Source organism: Scophthalmus maximus, chromosome 7 (genome assembly GCF_022379125.1).
Source record: "Scophthalmus maximus strain ysfricsl-2021 chromosome 7, ASM2237912v1, whole genome shotgun sequence".
Lineage (NCBI taxonomy): Eukaryota > Metazoa > Chordata > Actinopteri > Pleuronectiformes > Scophthalmidae > Scophthalmus > Scophthalmus maximus.
In genome coordinates, this window is record NC_061521.1 from 6,999,469 (window position 1) to 7,016,398 (window position 16,930).

The window sequence follows — 16,930 nt, forward strand, 5'->3', positions numbered from 1 at the left end:
TATTTGAAAAGGACATTATTGTCCTTGTCCTCCAGCTTAGGGTGCAATGCAGATATTGATTGATTAGTGCAGTACCTGTATGCCACCACATGGCTGGTAGGCGTACCGAAAAGTCCTTGGCAGTATAGCGGCCTGTACCTCTGCCCGTCACACGGTTAAGGGTTTTTATTTTCTTGCTTCAGCACCAAACAGCTGAATATTTAACGCAAACCGAGATGAATTCACTGGTTCACAGTGAGCTAGCCTTTACTCTAAATGTGATAAATATCCAAATATCCACTTATGAATCTCTCCTCGGATATCTTCATGGCCTCTTTACAGCGCAAGCCAATTATTTAGATGAAAATGCAAGTGGGGCTCAGTGCTGCATTTCACCAAATCAGGTGCTGATGCAGCACACAACAGCCGTTTCCGTAGTGTAGTGGTCATCACGTTCGCCTCACACGCGAAAGGTCCACAGCTCGAAACTGGGCGGAAATAACCGTTGTCTCCCTCTGGGTTGGCTTTAAAGAAGTAGAGTCAAACTTTGTGGTCGACGCAAATAGCAATTGTCTTTTTTTTTAGGCATAGTTGTGATTCTTGATAAAGACAACTCAATCTCCATCGCCATGGATATCAGTTTCATTGAGTGGGGCTTTGCAGATGGGGGTGGTGACTAGATCCTGGGGAAGGTTATTAGCTAACTGTAAGCTTATTCATCTGATGTGCATATATCAAAGCTCTACAATGTCATAGTCACCCAGAGTAGAGTTCGATGCGGGCATTGGCTGACATGGCCCTCCGGATGCCGTTTTGGCAAAGTAACACCTGTGAAGTCCTCGTTAGTATAGTGGACAGTATCTCCGCCTGTCACGCGGAAGACCGGGGTTCGATTCCCCGACGGGGAGTTTGACAGTCCTGGGACCCTCGAATATCATATGCTGGAGTAGCAAAAGGTACCTATACTTGTGACTGTGCATAACGGCTGGTGTATCAAAAGGTAATGTCGTGTGTATAAAGATACCTCACGGCCAAACACAATTTATGTAGATGTCAACTTCTGAAGTGAGGCTTAGCAATTGGCGGTGGTGACTACTATAGCGGCCTGAATCTCTGCTTGTGCAAGAGTTGCTTTAGTTTTCATAACTGCTAAACCGTCACTGCATGCCTGCATTTTAAGCAAGGCAGACTAACTGGTTCACGATGATCTGGAATGCCTTTACTCTATCGGTGATTAATATCCTTGTAACTGAATGGCCTCTTTATATCACAATCCAGTGCTGTATAACGCTGTGTCAGGTGCTGATTCAGCACTCCACGGACGTTTCTGTACTGTAGTGGTCATCACGTTCGCCTAACACGCGAAAGGTCCCCTGTTCGAAACTGGGCGGAAACAACCGTGGTCTCTCTCTGGGTTTGTTCCAAAGAAGAAGAGTCAGACAAATGCATTCTTTTGACTGTGGATGAAGAAACCGCATCCTCAGTTTCCATCCTTGTGAATGTTGCCTTCAGAAAGTGGGTCTTTGCAGAGTCGTAGGAGGATTAGAGACAACTGAAGGGTAGCTGCTGATTCGGTACCATCGTCCCTTTCTGCAGTTTGAAGGTGAAAAGGTCATCGCGTTCGTCCAACTTACCTCATGTGGATGGATGAGCCAGACAAGGTCAAAATGCTGAAAGACATGACAGGTGCCAAGAGAAGATCCGTTCTTCCTTTGCAATGAAAGCAGCCGCTCGGTGTGATGGGGAGATCCACTCGGGATCAGGGATGACCAGCAGAGGTAGGTCTTGAATCCCACCTGGGGTGTACTCTGATAATCTTGCACCTCTTGTAATGTCAGCCAGTAGGCTTCAAATTTACAACCAGAAAGGAATGCACAAAGATACAAAACAAGCGCTGATATTTGAAAAGGACATTATTGTCCTTGTCCTCCAGCTTAGGGTGCAATGCAGATATTGATTGATTAGTGCAGTACCTGTATGCCACCACATGGCTGGTAGGCGTACCGAAAAGTCCTTGGCAGTATAGCGGCCTGTACCTCTGCCCGTCACACGGTTAAGGGTTTTTATTTTCTTGCTTCAGCACCAAACAGCTGAATATTTAACGCAAACCGAGATGAATTCACTGGTTCACAGTGAGCTAGCCTTTACTCTAAATGTGATAAATATCCAAATATCCACTTATGAATCTCTCCTCGGATATCTTCATGGCCTCTTTACAGCGCAAGCCAATTATTTAGATGAAAATGCAAGTGGGGCTCAGTGCTGCATTTCACCAAATCAGGTGCTGATGTAGCACACAACAGCCGTTTCCGTAGTGTAGTGGTCATCACGTTCGCCTCACACGCGAAAGGTCCCCAGCTCGAAACTGGGCGGAAACAACCGTTGTCTCCCTCTGGGTTGGCTTTAAAGAAGTAGAGTCAAACTTTGTGGTCGACGCAAATAGCAATTGTCTTTTTTTTTAGGCATAGTTGTGATTCTTGATAAAGACAACTCAATCTCCATCGCCATGGATATCAGTTTCATTGAGTGGGGCTTTGCAGATGGGGGTGGTGACTAGATCCTGGGGAAGGTTATTAGCTAACTGTAAGCTTATTCATCTGATGTGCATATATCAAAGCTCTACAATGTCATAGTCACCCAGAGTAGAGTCCGATGCGGGCATTGGCTGACATGGCCCTCCGGATGCCGTTTTGGCAAAGTAACACCTGTGAAGTCCTTGTTAGTATAGTGGACAGTATCTCCGCCTGTCACGCGGAAGACCGGGGTTCGATTCCCCGACGGGGAGTTTGACAGTCCTGGGACCCTCTAATATCATATGCTGGAGTAGCAAAAGGTACCTATACTTGTGACTGTGTATAACGGCTGGTGTATCAAAAGGTATAGTCGTGTGTACAATTTATGTAGATGTCAACTTCAGAAGTGAGGCTTAGCAATTGGCGGTGGTGACTACTATAGCGGCCTGAATCTCTGCTTGTGCAAGAGTTGCTTTAGTTTTCATAACTGCTAAACCGTCACTGCATGCCTGCATTTTAAGCAAGGCAGACTAACTGGTTCACGATGATCTGGAATGCCTTTACTCTATCGGTGATTAATATCCTTGTAACTGAATGGCCTCTTTATATCACAATCCAGTGCTGTATAACGCTGTGTCAGGTGCTGATTCAGCACTCCACGGACGTTTCTGTAGTGTAGTGGTCATCACGTTCGCCTAACACGCGAAAGGTCCCCTGTTCGAAACTGGGCGGAAACAACCGTGGTCTCTCTCTGGGTTTGTTCCAAAGAAGAAGAGTCAGACAAATGCATTCTTTTGACTGTGGATGAAGAAACCGCATCCTCAGTTTCCATCCTTGTGAATGTTGCCTTCAGAAAGTGGGTCTTTGCAGAGTCGTAGGAGGATTAGAGACAACTGAAGGGTAGCTGCTGATTCGGTACCATCGTCCCTTTCTGCAGTTTGAAGGTGAAAAGGTCATCGCGTTCGTCCAACTTACCTCATGTGGATGGATGAGCCAGACAAGGTCAAAATGCTGAAAGACATGACAGGTGCCAAGAGAAGATCCGTTCTTCCTTTGCAATGAAAGCAGCCGCTCGGTGTGATGGGGAGATCCACTCGGGATCAGGGATGACCAGCAGAGGTAGGTCTTGAATCCCACCTGGGGTGTACTCTGATAATCTTGCACCTCTTGTAATGTCAGCCAGTAGGCTTCAAATTTACAACCAGAAAGGAATGCACAAAGATACAAAACAAGCGCTGATATTTGAAAAGGACATTATTGTCCTTGTCCTCCAGCTTAGGGTGCAATGCAGATATTGATTGATTAGTGCAGTACCTGTATGCCACCACATGGCTGGTAGGCGTACCGAAAAGTCCTTGGCAGTATAGCGGCCTGTACCTCTGCCCGTCACACGGTTAAGGGTTTTTATTTTCTTGCTTCAGCACCAAACAGCTGAATATTTAACGCAAACCGAGATGAATTCACTGGTTCACAGTGAGCTAGCCTTTACTCTAAATGTGATAAATATCCAAATATCCACTTATGAATCTCTCCTCGGATATCTTCATGGCCTCTTTACAGCGCAAGCCAATTATTTAGATGAAAATGCAAGTGGGGCTCAGTGCTGCATTTCACCAAATCAGGTGCTGATGCAGCACACAACAGCCGTTTCCGTAGTGTAGTGGTCATCACGTTCGCCTCACACGCGAAAGGTCCCCAGCTCGAAACTGGGCGGAAACAACCGTTGTCTCCCTCTGGGTTGGCTTTAAAGAAGTAGAGTCAAACTTTGTGGTCGACGCAAATAGCAATTGTCTTTTTTTTTAGGCATAGTTGTGATTCTTGATAAAGACAACTCAATCTCCATCGCCATGGATATCAGTTTCATTGAGTGGGGCTTTGCAGATGGGGGTGGTGACTAGATCCTGGGGAAGGTTATTAGCTAACTGTAAGCTTATTCATCTGATGTGCATATATCAAAGCTCTACAATGTCATAGTCACCCAGAGTAGAGTTCGATGCGGGCATTGGCTGACATGGCCCTCCGGATGCCGTTTTGGCAAAGTAACACCTGTGAAGTCCTCGTTAGTATAGTGGACAGTATCTCCGCCTGTCACGCGGAAGACCGGGGTTCGATTCCCCGACGGGGAGTTTGACAGTCCTGGGACCCTCGAATATCATATGCTGGAGTAGCAAAAGGTACCTATACTTGTGACTGTGCATAACGGCTGGTGTATCAAAAGGTAATGTCGTGTGTATAAAGATACCTCACGGCCAAACACAATTTATGTAGATGTCAACTTCTGAAGTGAGGCTTAGCAATTGGCGGTGGTGACTACTATAGCGGCCTGAATCTCTGCTTGTGCAAGAGTTGCTTTAGTTTTCATAACTGCTAAACCGTCACTGCATGCCTGCATTTTAAGCAAGGCAGACTAACTGGTTCACGATGATCTGGAATGCCTTTACTCTATCGGTGATTAATATCCTTGTAACTGAATGGCCTCTTTATATCACAATCCAGTGCTGTATAACGCTGTGTCAGGTGCTGATTCAGCACTCCACGGACGTTTCTGTAGTGTAGTGGTCATCACGTTCGCCTAACACGCGAAAGGTCCCCTGTTCGAAACTGGGCGGAAACAACCGTGGTCTCTCTCTGGGTTTGTTCCAAAGAAGAAGAGTGAGAAAAATGCATTCTTTTGACTGTGGATGAAGAAACCGCATCCTCAGTTTCCATTCTTGTGAATGTTGCCTTCAGAAAGTGGGTCTTTGCAGAGTCGTAGGAGGATTAGAGACAGCTGAAGGGTAGCTGCTGATTCGGTACCATCGTCCCTTTCTGCAGTTTGAAGGTGAAAAGGTCATCGCGTTCGTCCAACTTACCTCATGTGGATGGATGAGCCAGACAAGGTCAAAATGCTGAAAGACATGACAGGTGCCAAGAGAAGATCCGTTCTTCCTTTGCAATGAAAGCAGCCGCTCGGTGTGATGGGGAGATCCACTCGGGATCAGGGATGACCAGCAGAGGTAGGTCTTGAATCCCACCTGGGGTGTACTCTGATAATCTTGCACCTCTTGTAATGTCAGCCAGTAGGCTTCAAATTTACAACCAGAAAGGAATGCACAAAGATACAAACAAGCGCTGATATTTGAAAAGGACATTATTGTCCTTGTCCTCCAGCTTAGGGTGCAATGCAGATATTGATTGATTAGTGCAGTACCTGTATGCCACCACATGGCTGGTAGGCGTACCGAAAAGTCCTTGGCAGTATAGCGGCCCGTACCTCTGCCCGTCACACGGTTAAGGGTTTTTATTTTCTTGCTTCAGCACCAAACAGCTGAATATTTAACGCAAACCGAGATGAATTCACTGGTTCACAGTGAGCTAGCCTTTACTCTAAATGTGATAAATATCCAAATATCCACTTATGAATCTCTCCTCGGATATCTTCATGGCCTCTTTACAGCGCAAGCCAATTATTTAGATGAAAATGCAAGTGGGGCTCAGTGCTGCATTTCACCAAATCAGGTGCTGATGCAGCACACAACAGCCGTTTCCGTAGTGTAGTGGTCATCACGTTCGCCTCACACGCGAAAGGTCCCCAGCTCGAAACTGGGCGGAAACAACCGTTGTCTCCCTCTGGGTTGGCTTTAAAGAAGTAGAGTAAAACTTTGTGGTCGACGCAAATAGCAATTGTCTTTTTTTTTAGGCATAGTTGTGATTCTTGATAAAGACAACTCAATCTCCATCGCCATGGATATCAGTTTCATTGAGTGGGGCTTTGCAGATGGGGGTGGTGACTAGATCCTGGGGAAGGTTATTAGCTAACTGTAAGCTTATTCATCTGATGTGCATATATCAAAGCTCTACAATGTCATAGTCACCCAGAGTAGAGTTCGATGCGGGCATTGGCTGACATGGCCCTCCGGATGCCGTTTTGGCAAAGTAACACCTGTGAAGTCCTCGTTAGTATAGTGGACAGTATCTCCGCCTGTCACGCGGAAGACCGGGGTTCGATTCCCCGACGGGGAGTTTGACAGTCCTGGGACCCTCGAATATCATATGCTGGAGTAGCAAAAGGTACCTATACTTGTGACTGTGCATAACGGCTGGTGTATCAAAAGGTAATGTCGTGTGTATAAAGATACCTCACGGCCAAACACAATTTATGTAGATGTCAACTTCTGAAGTGAGGCTTAGCAATTGGCGGTGGTGACTACTATAGCGGCCTGAATCTCTGCTTGTGCAAGAGTTGCTTTAGTTTTCATAACTGCTAAACCGTCACTGCATGCCTGCATTTTAAGCAAGGCAGACTAACTGGTTCACGATGATCTGGAATGCCTTTACTCTATCGGTGATTAATATCCTTGTAACTGAATGGCCTCTTTATATCACAATCCAGTGCTGTATAACGCTGTGTCAGGTGCTGATTCAGCACTCCACGGACGTTTCTGTAGTGTAGTGGTCATCACGTTCGCCTAACACGCGAAAGGTCCCCTGTTCGAAACTGGGCGGAAACAACCGTGGTCTCTCTCTGGGTTTGTTCCAAAGAAGAAGAGTGAGAAAAATGCATTCTTTTGACTGTGGATGAAGAAACCGCATCCTCAGTTTCCATTCTTGTGAATGTTGCCTTCAGAAAGTGGGTCTTTGCAGAGTCGTAGGAGGATTAGAGACAACTGAAGGGTAGCTGCTGATTCGGTACCATCGTCCCTTTCTGCAGTTTGAAGGTGAAAAGCTCATCGCGTTCGTCCAACTTACCTCATGTGGATGGATGAGCCAGACAAGGTCAAAATGCTGAAAGACATGACAGGTGCCAAGAGAAGATCCGTTCTTCCTTTGCAATGAAAGCAGCCGCTCGGTGTGATGGGGAGATCCACTCGGGATCAGGGATGACCAGCAGAGGTAGGTCTTGAATCCCACCTGGGGTGTACTCTGATAATCTTGCACCTCTTGTAATGTCAGCCAGTAGGCTTCAAATTTACAACCAGAAAGGAATGCACAAAGATACAAACAAGCGCTGATATTTGAAAAGGACATTATTGTCCTTGTCCTCCAGCTTAGGGTGCAATGCAGATATTGATTGATTAGTGCAGTACCTGTATGCCACCACATGGCTGGTAGGCGTACCGAAAAGTCCTTGGCAGTATAGCGGCCCGTACCTCTGCCCGTCACACGGTTAAGGGTTTTTATTTTCTTGCTTCAGCACCAAACAGCTGAATATTTAACGCAAACCGAGATGAATTCACTGGTTCACAGTGAGCTAGCCTTTACTCTAAATGTGATAAATATCCAAATATCCACTTATGAATCTCTCCTCGGGTATATTCATGGCCTCTTTACAGCGCAAGCCAATTATTTAGATGAAAATGCAAATGGGGCTCAGTGCTGCATTTCACCAAATAAGGTGCTGATGCAGCACACAACAGCTGTTTCCGTAGTGTAGTGGTCATTACGTTCGCCTCACACGCGAAAGGTCCCCAGCTCGAAACTGGGCGGAAACAACCGTTGTCTCCCTCTGGGTTGGCTTTAAAGAAGTAGAGTCAAACTTTGTGGTCGACGCAAATAGCAATTGTTTTTTTTTTAGGCATAGTTGTGATTCTTGATAAAGACAACTCAATCTCCATCGCCATGGATATCAGTTTCATTGAGTGGGGCTTTGCAGATGGGGGTGGTGAGTAGATCCTGGGGAAGGTTATTAGCTAACTGTAAGCTTATTCATCTGATGTGCATATATCAAAGCTCTACAATGTCATAGTCACCCAGAGTAGAGTCCGATGCGGGCATTGGCTGACATGGCCCTCCGGATGCCGTTTTGGCAAAGTAACACCTGTGAAGTCCTCGTTAGTATAGTGGACAGTATCTCCGCCTGTCACGCGGAAGACCGGGGTTCGATTCCCCGACGGGGAGTTTGACAGTCCTGGGACCCTCGAATATCATATGCTGGAGTAGCAAAAGGTACCTATACTTGTGACTGTGTATAACGGCTGGTGTATCAAAAGGTATAGTCGTGTGTACAATTTATGTAGATGTCAACTTCAGAAGTGAGGCTTAGCAATTGGCGGTGGTGACTACTATAGCGGCCTGAATCTCTGCTTGTGCAAGAGTTGCTTTAGTTTTCATAACTGCTAAACCGTCACTGCATGCCTGCATTTTAAGCAAGGCAGACTAACTGGTTCACGATGATCTGGAATGCCTTTACTCTATCGGTGATTAATATCCTTGTAACTGAATGGCCTCTTTATATCACAATCCAGTGCTGTATAACGCTGTGTCAGGTGCTGATTCAGCACTCCACGGACGTTTCTGTAGTGTAGTGGTCATCACGTTCGCCTAACACGCGAAAGGTCCCCTGTTCGAAACTGGGCGGAAACAACCGTGGTCTCTCTCTGGGTTTGTTCCAAAGAAGAAGAGTGAGAAAAATGCATTCTTTTGACTGTGGATGAAGAAACCGCATCCTCAGTTTCCATTCTTGTGAATGTTGCCTTCAGAAAGTGGGTCTTTGCAGAGTCGTAGGAGGATTAGAGACAGCTGAAGGGTAGCTGCTGATTCGGTACCATCGTCCCTTTCTGCAGTTTGAAGGTGAAAAGGTCATCGCGTTCGTCCAACTTACCTCATGTGGATGGATGAGCCAGACAAGGTCAAAATGCTGAAAGACATGACAGGTGCCAAGAGAAGATCCGTTCTTCCTTTGCAATGAAAGCAGCCGCTCGGTGTGATGGGGAGATCCACTCGGGATCAGGGATGACCAGCAGAGGTAGGTCTTGAATCCCACCTGGGGTGTACTCTGATAATCTTGCACCTCTTGTAATGTCAGCCAGTAGGCTTCAAATTTACAACCAGAAAGGAATGCACAAAGATACAAAACAAGCGCTGATATTTGAAAAGGACATTATTGTCCTTGTCCTCCAGCTTAGGGTGCAATGCAGATATTGATTGATTAGTGCAGTACCTGTATGCCACCACATGGCTGGTAGGCGTACCGAAAAGTCCTTGGCAGTATAGCGGCCTGTACATCTGCCCGTCACACGGTTAAGGGTTTTTATTTTCTTGCTTCAGCACCAAACAGCTGAATATTTAACGCAAACCGAGATGAATTCACTGGTTCACAGTGAGCTAGCCTTTACTCTAAATGTGATAAATATCCAAATATCCACTTATGAATCTCTCCTCGGATATCTTCATGGCCTCTTTACAGCGCAAGCCAATTATTTAGATGAAAATGCAAGTGGGGCTCAGTGCTGCATTTCACCAAATCAGGTGCTGATGCAGCACACAACAGCCGTTTCCGTAGTGTAGTGGTCATCACGTTCGCCTCACACGCGAAAGGTCCACAGCTCGAAACTGGGCGGAAATAACCGTTGTCTCCCTCTGGGTTGGCTTTAAAGAAGTAGAGTCAAACTTTGTGGTCGACGCAAATAGCAATTGTCTTTTTTTTTAGGCATAGTTGTGATTCTTGATAAAGACAACTCAATCTCCATCGCCATGGATATCAGTTTCATTGAGTGGGGCTTTGCAGATGGGGGTGGTGACTAGATCCTGGGGAAGGTTATTAGCTAACTGTAAGCTTATTCATCTGATGTGCATATATCAAAGCTCTACAATGTCATAGTCACCCAGAGTAGAGTTCGATGCGGGCATTGGCTGACATGGCCCTCCGGATGCCGTTTTGGCAAAGTAACACCTGTGAAGTCCTCGTTAGTATAGTGGACAGTATCTCCGCCTGTCACGCGGAAGACCGGGGTTCGATTCCCCGACGGGGAGTTTGACAGTCCTGGGACCCTCGAATATCATATGCTGGAGTAGCAAAAGGTACCTATACTTGTGACTGTGCATAACGGCTGGTGTATCAAAAGGTATAGTCGTGTGTACAATTTATGTAGATGTCAACTTCAGAAGTGAGGCTTAGCAATTGGCGGTGGTGACTACTATAGCGGCCTGAATCTCTGCTTGTGCAAGAGTTGCTTTAGTTTTCATAACTGCTAAACCCTCACTGCATGCCTGCATTTTAAGCAAGGCAGACTAACTGGTTCACGATGATCTGGAATGCCTTTACTCTATCGGTGATTAATATCCTTGTAACTGAATGGCCTCTTTATATCACAATCCAGTGCTGTATAACGCTGTGTCAGGTGCTGATTCAGCACTCCACGGACGTTTCTGTAGTGTAGTGGTCATCACGTTCGCCTAACACGCGAAAGGTCCCCTGTTCGAAACTGGGCGGAAACAACCGTGGTCTCTCTCTGGGTTTGTTCCAAAGAAGAAGAGTGAGAAAAATGCATTCTTTTGACTGTGGATGAAGAAACCGCATCCTCAGTTTCCATTCTTGTGAATGTTGCCTTCAGAAAGTGGGTCTTTGCAGAGTCGTAGGAGGATTAGAGACAACTGAAGGGTAGCTGCTGATTCGGTACCATCGTCCCTTTCTGCAGTTTGAAGGTGAAAAGGTCATCGCGTTCGTCCAACTTACCTCATGTGGATGGATGAGCCAGACAAGGTCAAAATGCTGAAAGACATGACAGGTGCCAAGAGAAGATCCGTTCTTCCTTTGCAATGAAAGCAGCCGCTCGGTGTGATGGGGAGATCCACTCGGGATCAGGGATGACCAGCAGAGGTAGGTCTTGAATCCCACCTGGGGTGTACTCTGATAATCTTGCACCTCTTGTAATGTCAGCCAGTAGGCTTCAAATTTACAACCAGAAAGGAATGCACAAAGATACAAACAAGCGCTGATATTTGAAAAGGACATTATTGTCCTTGTCCTCCAGCTTAGGGTGCAATGCAGATATTGATTGATTAGTGCAGTACCTGTATGCCACCACATGGCTGGTAGGCGTACCGAAAAGTCCTTGGCAGTATAGCGGCCTGTACCTCTGCCCGTCACACGGTTAAGGGTTTTTATTTTCTTGCTTCAGCACCAAACAGCTGAATATTTAACGCAAACCGAGATGAATTCACTGGTTCACAGTGAGCTAGCCTTTACTCTAAATGTGATAAATATCCAAATATCCACTTATGAATCTCTCCTCGGATATCTTCATGGCCTCTTTACAGCGCAAGCCAATTATTTAGATGAAAATGCAAGTGGGGCTCAGTGCTGCATTTCACCAAATCAGGTGCTGATGCAGCACACAACAGCCGTTTCCGTAGTGTAGTGGTCATCACGTTCGCCTCACACGCGAAAGGTCCCCAGCTCGAAACTGGGCGGAAACAACCGTTGTCTCCCTCTGGGTTGGCTTTAAAGAAGTAGAGTCAAACTTTGTGGTCGACGCAAATAGCAATTGTCTTTTTTTTTAGGCATAGTTGTGATTCTTGATAAAGACAACTCAATCTCCATCGCCATGGATATCAGTTTCATTGAGTGGGGCTTTGCAGATGGGGGTGGTGACTAGATCCTGGGGAAGGTTATTAGCTAACTGTAAGCTTATTCATCTGATGTGCATATATCAAAGCTCTACAATGTCATAGTCACCCAGAGTAGAGTCGATGCGGGCATTGGCTGACATGGCCCTCCGGATGCCGTTTTGGCAAAGTAACACCTGTGAAGTCCTCGTTAGTATAGTGGACAGTATCTCCGCCTGTCACGCGGAAGACCGGGGTTCGATTCCCCGACGGGGAGTTTGACAGTCCTGGGACCCTCGAATATCATATGCTGGAGTAGCAAAAGGTACCTATACTTGTGACTGTGCATAACGGCTGGTGTATCAAAAGGTATAGTCGTGTGTACAATTTATGTAGATGTCAACTTCAGAAGTGAGGCTTAGCAATTGGCGGTGGTGACTACTATAGCGGCCTGAATCTCTGCTTGTGCAAGAGTTGCTTTAGTTTTCATAACTGCTAAACCGTCACTGCATGCCTGCATTTTAAGCAAGGCAGACTAACTGGTTCACGATGATCTGGAATGCCTTTACTCTATCGGTGATTAATATCCTTGTAACTGAATGGCCTCTTTATATCACAATCCAGTGCTGTATAACGCTGTGTCAGGTGCTGATTCAGCACTCCACGGACGTTTCTGTAGTGTAGTGGTCATCACGTTCGCCTAACACGCGAAAGGTCCCCTGTTCGAAACTGGGCGGAAACAACCGTGGTCTCTCTCTGGGTTTGTTCCAAAGAAGAAGAGTGAGAAAAATGCATTCTTTTGACTGTGGATGAAGAAACCGCATCCTCAGTTTCCATTCTTGTGAATGTTGCCTTCAGAAAGTGGGTCTTTGCAGAGTCGTAGGAGGATTAGAGACAACTGAAGGGTAGCTGCTGATTCGGTACCATCGTCCCTTTCTGCAGTTTGAAGGTGAAAAGGTCATCGCGTTCGTCCAACTTACCTCATGTGGATGGATGAGCCAGACAAGGTCAAAATGCTGAAAGACATGACAGGTGCCAAGAGAAGATCCGTTCTTCCTTTGCAATGAAAGCAGCCGCTCGGTGTGATGGGGAGATCCACTCGGGATCAGGGATGACCAGCAGAGGTAGGTCTTGAATCCCACCTGGGGTGTACTCTGATAATCTTGCACCTCTTGTAATGTCAGCCAGTAGGCTTCAAATTTACAACCAGAAAGGAATGCACAAAGATACAAACAAGCGCTGATATTTGAAAAGGACATTATTGTCCTTGTCCTCCAGCTTAGGGTGCAATGCAGATATTGATTGATTAGTGCAGTACCTGTATGCCACCACATGGCTGGTAGGCGTACCGAAAAGTCCTTGGCAGTATAGCGGCCTGTACCTCTGCCCGTCACACGGTTAAGGGTTTTTATTTTCTTGCTTCAGCACCAAACAGCTGAATATTTAACGCAAACCGAGATGAATTCACTGGTTCACAGTGAGCTAGCCTTTACTCTAAATGTGATAAATATCCACTTATGAATCTCTCCTCGGATATCTTCATGGCCTCTTTACAGCGCAAGCCAATTATTTAGATGAAAATGCAAATGGGGCTCAGTGCTGCATTTCACCAAATCAGGTGCTGATGCAGCACACAACAGCCGTTTCCGTAGTGTAGTGGTCATCACGTTCGCCTCACACGCGAAAGGTCCCCAGCTCGAAACTGGGCGGAAACAACCGTTGTCTCCCTCTGGGTTGGCTTTAAAGAAGTAGAGTCAAACTTTGTGGTCGACGCAAATAGCAATTGTCTTTTTTTTAGGCATAGTTGTGATTCTTGATAAAGACAACTCAATCTCCATCGCCATGGATATCAGTTTCATTGAGTGGGGCTTTGCAGATGGGGGTGGTGACTAGATCCTGGGGAAGGTTATTAGCTAACTGTAAGCTTATTAATCTGATGTGCATATATCAAAGCTCTACAATGTCATAGTCACCCAGAGTAGAGTCCGATGCGGGCATTGGCTGACATGGCCCTCCGGATGCCGTTTTGGCAAAGTAACACCTGTGAAGTCCTCGTTAGTATAGTGGACAGTATCTCCGCCTGTCACGCGGAAGACCGGGGTTCGATTCCCCGACGGGGAGTTTGACAGTCCTGGGACCCTCGAATATCATATGCTGGAGTAGCAAAAGGTAACTATACTTGTGACTGTGTATAACGGCTGGTGTATCAAAAGGTAATGTCGTGTGTATAAAGATACCTCACGGCCAAACACAATTTATGTAGATGTCAACTTCAGAAGTGAGGCTTAGCAATTGGCGGTGGTGACTACTATAGCGGCCTGAATCTCTGCTTGTGCAAGAGTTGCTTTAGTTTTCATAACTGCTAAACCGTCACTGCATGCCTGCATTTTAAGCAAGGCAGACTAACTGGTTCACGATGATCTGGAATGCCTTTACTCTATCGGTGATTAATATCCTTGTAACTGAATGGCCTCTTTATATCACAATCCAGTGCTGTATAACGCTGTGTCAGGTGCTGATTCAGCACTCCACGGACGTTTCCGTAGTGTAGTGGTCATCACGTTCGCCTAACACGCGAAAGGTCCACTGTTCGAAACTGGGCGGAAACAACCGTGGTCTCTCTCTGGGTTTGTTCCAAAGAAGAAGAGTCAGAAAAATGCATTCTTTTGACTGTGGATGAAGAAACCGCATCCTCAGTTTCCATTCTTGTGAATGTTGCCTTCAGAAAGTGGGTCTTTGCAGAGTCGTAGGAGGATTAGAGACAACTGAAGGGTAGCTGCTGATTCGGTACCATCGTCCCTTTCCGCAGTTTGAAGGTGAACGGGTCATCGCGTTCGTCCAACTTACGTCATGTGGATGGATGAGCCAGACAAGGTCAAAATGCTTTAAGACATGACAGGAGCCAAGAGAAGATCCGTTCTTCCTTTGCAATGAAAGCAGCCGCTCGGTGTGATGGGGAGATCCACTCGGGATCAGGGATGACCAGCAGAGGTAGGTCTTGAATCCCACCTGGGGTGTACTCTGATAATCTTGCACCTCTTGTAATGTCAGCCAGTAGGCTTCAAATTTACAACCAGAAAGGAATGCACAAAGATACAAACAAGCGCTGATATTTGAAAAGGACATTATTGTCCTTGTCCTCCAGCTTAGGGTGCAATGCAGATATTGATTGATTAGTGCAGTACCTGTATGCCACCACATGGCTGCTAGGCGTACCGAAAAGTCCTTGGCAGTATAGCGGCCCGTACCTCTGCCCGTCACACGGTTAAGGGTTTTTATTTTCTTGCTTCAGCACCAAACAGCTGAATATTTAACGCAAACTGAGATGAATTCACTGGTTCACAGTGAGCTAGCCTTTACTCTAAATGTGATAAATATCCACTTATGAATCTCTCCTCGGATATCTTCATGGCCTCTTTACAGCGCAAGCCAATTATTTAGATGAAAATGCAAATGGGGCTCAGTGCTGCATTTCACCAAATCAGGTGCTGATGCAGCACACAACAGCTGTTTCCGTAGTGTAGTGGTCATCACGTTCCCCTCACACGCGAAAGGTCCCCAGCTCGAAACTGGGCGGAAACAACCGTTGTCTCCCTCTGGGTTGGCTTTAAAGAAGTAGAGTCAAACTTTGTGGTCGACGCAAATAGCAATTGTCTTTTTTTTTAGGCATAGTTGTGATTCTTGATAAAGACAACTCAATCTCCATCGCCATGGATATCAGTTTCATTGAGTGGGGCTTTGCAGATGGGGGTGGTGACTAGATCCTGGGGAAGGTTATTAGCTAACTGTAAGCTTATTCATCTGATGTGCATATATCAAAGCTCTACAATGTCATAGTCACCCAGAGTAGAGTCCGATGCGGGCATTGGCTGACATGGCCCTCCGAATGCCGTTTTGGCAAAGTAACACCTGTTAAGTCCTCGTTAGTATAGTGGACAGTATCTCCGCCTGTCACGCGGAAGACCGGGGTTTGATTCCCCGACGGGGAGTTTGAAAGTCTTCTTGACCTGGAACCCTCTAATATCATATGCTGGAGTAGCAAAAGGTACCTATACTTGTGACTTTGCATAACGGCTTGTGTATCAAAAGGTGATGTCGTGTGTACAAAGATACCTCACGGTCAAACACAATTTATGTAGATGTCAACTTCAGAAGTGAGGCTTAGCAATTGGCGGTGGTGACTACTATAGCGGCCTGAATCTCTGCTTGTGCAAGAGTTGCTTTAGTTTTCATAACTGCTAAACCGTCACTGCATGCCTGCATTTTAAGCAAGGCAGACTAACTGGTTCACGATGATCTGGAATGCCTTTACTCTATCGGTGATTAATATCCTTTTAACTGAATGGCCTCTTTATATCACAATCCAGTGCTGTATAACGCTGTGTCAGGTGCTGATTCAGCACTCCACGGACGTTTCCGTAGTGTAGTGGTCATCACGTTCGCCTAACACGCGAAGGGTCCCCAGTTCGAAACTGGGCGGAAACAACCGTGGTCTCTCTCTGGGTTTGTTCCAAAGAAGAAGAGTCAGAAAAATGCATTCTTTTGACTGTGGATGAAGAAACCGCATCCTCAGTTTCCATTCTTGTGAATGTTGCCTTCAGAAAGTGGGTCTTTGCAGAATCGTAGGAGGATTAGAGACAACTGAAGGGTAGCTGCTGATTCGGTACCATCGTCCCTTTCTGCAGTTTGAAGGTGAAAAGGTCATCGCGTTCGTCCAACTTACCTCATGTGGATGGATGAGCCAGACAAGGTCAAAATGCTGAAAGACATGACAGGTGCCAAGAGAAGATCCGTTCTTCCTTTGCAATGAAAGCAGCCGCTCGGTGTGATGGGGAGATCCACTCGGGATCAGGGATGACCAGCAGAGGTAGGTCTTGAATCCCACCTGGGGTGTACTCTGATAATCTTGCACCTCTTGTAATGTCAGCAAGTAGGCTTCAAATTTACAACCAGAAAGGAATGCACAAAGATACAAACAAGCGCTGATATTTGAAAAGGACATTATTGTCCTTGTCCTCCAGCTTAGGGTGCAATGCAGATATTGATTGATTAGTGCAGTACCTGTATGCCACCACATGGCTGCTAGGCGTACCGAAAAGTCCTTGGCAGTATAGCGGCCCGTACCTCTGCCC

At 46.2% G+C, this 16,930-nt stretch overlaps 26 non-coding genes across 26 annotated transcripts; all 26 read left to right on the forward strand.

Moving 5' to 3' along the window:
- The first annotated feature begins 407 nt into the window (after nucleotides 1-407).
- On the forward strand, nucleotides 408-480 carry trnav-cac. The gene has a single exon. It is a non-coding gene; the product is annotated as a tRNA-Val (tRNA).
- A 335-nt stretch (nucleotides 481-815) lies between these two features.
- Nucleotides 816-887, forward strand: trnad-guc. The gene has a single exon. It is a non-coding gene; the product is annotated as a tRNA-Asp (tRNA).
- A 1,397-nt stretch (nucleotides 888-2,284) lies between these two features.
- On the forward strand, nucleotides 2,285-2,357 carry trnav-cac. The gene has a single exon. It is a non-coding gene; the product is annotated as a tRNA-Val (tRNA).
- Nucleotides 2,358-2,692: 335 nt separating this feature from the next.
- On the forward strand, nucleotides 2,693-2,764 carry trnad-guc. Its single transcript has one exon. It is a non-coding gene; the product is annotated as a tRNA-Asp (tRNA).
- Nucleotides 2,765-3,156: 392 nt separating this feature from the next.
- trnav-aac lies at nucleotides 3,157-3,229 on the forward strand. The gene has a single exon. It is a non-coding gene; the product is annotated as a tRNA-Val (tRNA).
- Nucleotides 3,230-4,138: 909 nt separating this feature from the next.
- Nucleotides 4,139-4,211, forward strand: trnav-cac. The gene has a single exon. It is a non-coding gene; the product is annotated as a tRNA-Val (tRNA).
- A 335-nt stretch (nucleotides 4,212-4,546) lies between these two features.
- trnad-guc lies at nucleotides 4,547-4,618 on the forward strand. Its single transcript has one exon. It is a non-coding gene; the product is annotated as a tRNA-Asp (tRNA).
- A 415-nt stretch (nucleotides 4,619-5,033) lies between these two features.
- trnav-aac lies at nucleotides 5,034-5,106 on the forward strand. Its single transcript has one exon. It is a non-coding gene; the product is annotated as a tRNA-Val (tRNA).
- Nucleotides 5,107-6,014: 908 nt separating this feature from the next.
- trnav-cac lies at nucleotides 6,015-6,087 on the forward strand. Its single transcript has one exon. It is a non-coding gene; the product is annotated as a tRNA-Val (tRNA).
- Nucleotides 6,088-6,422: 335 nt separating this feature from the next.
- trnad-guc lies at nucleotides 6,423-6,494 on the forward strand. The gene has a single exon. It is a non-coding gene; the product is annotated as a tRNA-Asp (tRNA).
- A 415-nt stretch (nucleotides 6,495-6,909) lies between these two features.
- Nucleotides 6,910-6,982, forward strand: trnav-aac. The gene has a single exon. It is a non-coding gene; the product is annotated as a tRNA-Val (tRNA).
- Nucleotides 6,983-7,890: 908 nt separating this feature from the next.
- Nucleotides 7,891-7,963, forward strand: trnav-cac. Its single transcript has one exon. It is a non-coding gene; the product is annotated as a tRNA-Val (tRNA).
- Nucleotides 7,964-8,297: 334 nt separating this feature from the next.
- On the forward strand, nucleotides 8,298-8,369 carry trnad-guc. The gene has a single exon. It is a non-coding gene; the product is annotated as a tRNA-Asp (tRNA).
- Nucleotides 8,370-8,761: 392 nt separating this feature from the next.
- On the forward strand, nucleotides 8,762-8,834 carry trnav-cac. Its single transcript has one exon. It is a non-coding gene; the product is annotated as a tRNA-Val (tRNA).
- Nucleotides 8,835-9,743: 909 nt separating this feature from the next.
- On the forward strand, nucleotides 9,744-9,816 carry trnav-cac. The gene has a single exon. It is a non-coding gene; the product is annotated as a tRNA-Val (tRNA).
- A 335-nt stretch (nucleotides 9,817-10,151) lies between these two features.
- Nucleotides 10,152-10,223, forward strand: trnad-guc. Its single transcript has one exon. It is a non-coding gene; the product is annotated as a tRNA-Asp (tRNA).
- A 392-nt stretch (nucleotides 10,224-10,615) lies between these two features.
- trnav-aac lies at nucleotides 10,616-10,688 on the forward strand. Its single transcript has one exon. It is a non-coding gene; the product is annotated as a tRNA-Val (tRNA).
- A 908-nt stretch (nucleotides 10,689-11,596) lies between these two features.
- On the forward strand, nucleotides 11,597-11,669 carry trnav-cac. Its single transcript has one exon. It is a non-coding gene; the product is annotated as a tRNA-Val (tRNA).
- Nucleotides 11,670-12,003: 334 nt separating this feature from the next.
- trnad-guc lies at nucleotides 12,004-12,075 on the forward strand. The gene has a single exon. It is a non-coding gene; the product is annotated as a tRNA-Asp (tRNA).
- A 392-nt stretch (nucleotides 12,076-12,467) lies between these two features.
- trnav-aac lies at nucleotides 12,468-12,540 on the forward strand. Its single transcript has one exon. It is a non-coding gene; the product is annotated as a tRNA-Val (tRNA).
- A 900-nt stretch (nucleotides 12,541-13,440) lies between these two features.
- trnav-cac lies at nucleotides 13,441-13,513 on the forward strand. Its single transcript has one exon. It is a non-coding gene; the product is annotated as a tRNA-Val (tRNA).
- A 334-nt stretch (nucleotides 13,514-13,847) lies between these two features.
- trnad-guc lies at nucleotides 13,848-13,919 on the forward strand. The gene has a single exon. It is a non-coding gene; the product is annotated as a tRNA-Asp (tRNA).
- A 415-nt stretch (nucleotides 13,920-14,334) lies between these two features.
- Nucleotides 14,335-14,407, forward strand: trnav-aac. The gene has a single exon. It is a non-coding gene; the product is annotated as a tRNA-Val (tRNA).
- Nucleotides 14,408-15,307: 900 nt separating this feature from the next.
- Nucleotides 15,308-15,380, forward strand: trnav-cac. Its single transcript has one exon. It is a non-coding gene; the product is annotated as a tRNA-Val (tRNA).
- A 335-nt stretch (nucleotides 15,381-15,715) lies between these two features.
- On the forward strand, nucleotides 15,716-15,787 carry trnad-guc. The gene has a single exon. It is a non-coding gene; the product is annotated as a tRNA-Asp (tRNA).
- A 423-nt stretch (nucleotides 15,788-16,210) lies between these two features.
- Nucleotides 16,211-16,283, forward strand: trnav-aac. The gene has a single exon. It is a non-coding gene; the product is annotated as a tRNA-Val (tRNA).
- The last annotated feature ends 647 nt before the right edge of the window (nucleotides 16,284-16,930 follow it).